Genomic DNA, 2852 nt, shown 5'->3' on the forward strand with positions numbered 1-2852 from the left:
GTAAACGCATTCTTTAAAGATTTAGATGTGTATTTTCTTGGAGGGCGTAATGTTGTGATGTTGGGCGATTTCAACTGCGTGCTCGATACGGTCGCCGATGTGCAAGGCCCTGGTAGGGGTAGGCCAGGCTGGAATGCGCGCGAGTTGCGCCGCCTAGTCAGCCATTTTATGCTCAGGGACGCTTATGAGCTCCTCCATGGCAACGTCTTTGTGTGGACTTGGCGTCGCGGGTTATCGGCGAGTCGGTTAGACAGGGCGTATGTTCCGACGAGCCTTTCGCGGACAGTGTGTGCAGCCAATGTAATGATGCTACCATCCTCGCCGGTGCACATATCAGACCACCGCCCTTTTCTTCTATCGCTCGCGGTTCCGGCAGCTGCAGGATCTCCTCAGAGACCATGGCGGTTGGATGCACGCATCCTTCACGACGCCAGCACTAAAGAGGGGCTCACGCGCGTCTTGCGTTTTTCGGTTGTTGGGGCCGTGCCTGGTGACTGGGACCGTCTGAAGGAGCAGTGGCGTCACCATTGCGCCGCATCTGGTCGAGCCCTTAGGGCTCGCGTGTGAGATGAGGTGCGCGTGGTGACGGCGAAGTTGCGTATTGCTCAACGCACCCCGTCGCCTTCGTCGCTTATGTGCGCATGGAAAGAGGAGCTTTCAGAGCGCCTACAGCGCCTTTTACGTGCCTCCTCTTAGACAGCTTCTGCATGGCGTTGTCGACGCAGTCCAACTGCTCATCCCGAGGTACTTCGGTTGGCCCGCCAAGAGCTGTTGTACACTCAAGGTGCCCCTGCGTTTACATCTTCCGCCGGGGCTACGTCCCAACCAGGTGGCAGGAATTTCAGTGCGTTTTTTAGCCATTTCAGGAGTATTGCTCAGTCGGTCATTCTAGTCGATCGCAATGTCGTTTCCGCAGCCCCATTTTTAGCAGGCTTGCCGCAGGTTTCCACTGAACTCCATGACGGCCTAATGGCTGTGCCAACAACAGATGAAATCAAGGAGGCGTTGGACTCCATGAAACGAGGCTCAGCGCCTGGTCCAGACGGCCTTCCTGTGGAGTTCTATTTAGAATTTTGGGATATTGTGGGCCCTATTTTCTCGGAAGTATTAAAAATATGCTTTACTGAGCACGTATTTCCTGAATCATTCAAAAGAGGCCGCATTGTCCTTATTCCTAAAAAGTCTCCTATGTCGACATGTCCGGCAGATTGGCGCCCTATCACACTGCTAAATTCAGATTACAAAGTATTAGCAAAATTACTCGTTCGTCGTCTACGAGCTCTCCTCCCGTCACTTATTTCCTGCCACCAGGTTTGCTCCATTCCAGGCCGTGAAATACATAGTTTATCTTCTGTAACGCGAGACATCCTAGCGTATACTTTACGACGGCGCGCACAGGGCCTTCTTGTTTCTCTTGATCAGGAAAAGGCGTTCGACTTCTTAGAACACGAGTACATTTACGGGATGCTGGTTGCTTTCGGCTTCCCACCTTCTTTCGTGCTTCTCATTAAAGAGATGTACAGAGATATTTCAAGCACTCTGTTCCTCGATGGCCGGGCAAGTACCGCATTTGATGTTCGCCGCGGCGTCCGTCAAGGTTGTCCGCTCTCCCCCCTTTTGTTTGTCTTAGCATTAGAGCCTTTCCTCTTGGCAGTCAATCGCCACTCCTTTATTAGAGGTCTGGCTTTGCCAGGCACCGAAGCGGTACGCGTCACTGCTTATGCAGACGACATCACTCTGTACTTAGCTGATGAACGCAGCCTGCTTGAAACTTTAAATGTTTTCCGTGAGTACGCCTCCTTGTCTGGGGCTGCTCTTAATTACTCGAAGAGTTGTTACTTTTTTGTGGGGTCTTCCCAGACTCGTATTACATCTTCAATACCTTTGCAGTGGTGCGCGCAGATGCGCATTTTAGGTGTGACCTACGACTGTGCTGGAATATGGAATGGTGTGTGGTCTTCGGTCGTCGAAGACATTACAGCTCGTGTGCGAAGGGCGCAGACATTCGAGTTGCCTCTGCTTGAGAGGCGCTACCTGGTCCAGTCCGTCATACTTGGTGCCTTCTGGTACCTCTGCTATACTGTTAAACCACCCCTCCGTGTCATAAGGCGAGTGCAGACTACAGTTTTTTCGTTCTTTTGGTCAGGCGGAACCGAGCTTGTGGCCCGTGCTGTTCTTGGACAACCACGGGAGAGAGGAGGGTTTGCCTTTCCAAATTTGTCCGTCACGTCCTCGCTGTTAGCGTTGAAGAGTATTTTGCGTATCCTGCTAGGAAACGCGTCTCCGGCGCGAATTCTGGCTCGGTACTTTTTGGGCCCTTCTTTACGCTTTTTGGATCCGGCGGCCCCTGTTAATCATGGACCCCAGTCAGAGCAACCCACCGCTTTCTACGCTTCATCAGTGGCCTTTTACAGGCATGTAAGAGCAGTAGCACCTGCTGTCAACATCGTTGCAGACCGTGTGGTGGACATTATGGGCACGCTATTGTTACCTGTTGTGCCGGCGTCTCGCCGCTCACCTATGCGCCGCGTTCAGTGGGCGCGTTTAGCGTCGACACCTCTCGCAGATCATCTGCGTGACTTTGTCTGGAAACTTGGCTGGGCAGTGCTCCCTACTTGTGATCGGTTAGAGCGGTGGGGTGTGTTACGCTCCAGTACCTGCCCGAATTGCCCGCTCCCGGAATCTAATCGCCACGCTACAGTCACCTGTGTTGTAGCGCGTGTCTTTTGGCGCGCGGTTCATGCGGGATTTCGTGGGCAGGGCATTTCGTGCTTCGTCTCCCGCGGCCGCTTCCCCAGCGGCCGTTTTGCTCGCCTGTTAATAGTTGCAGGTCTTTTCAGTTTATGGCGCAG

The sequence above is a fragment of the Amblyomma mixtum genome, chromosome 5 (genome assembly GCF_055824585.1).
Source record: "Amblyomma mixtum isolate Tamu chromosome 5, ASM5582458v1, whole genome shotgun sequence".
In the NCBI taxonomy this organism is placed as follows: Eukaryota; Metazoa; Arthropoda; class Arachnida; order Ixodida; family Ixodidae; genus Amblyomma; species Amblyomma mixtum.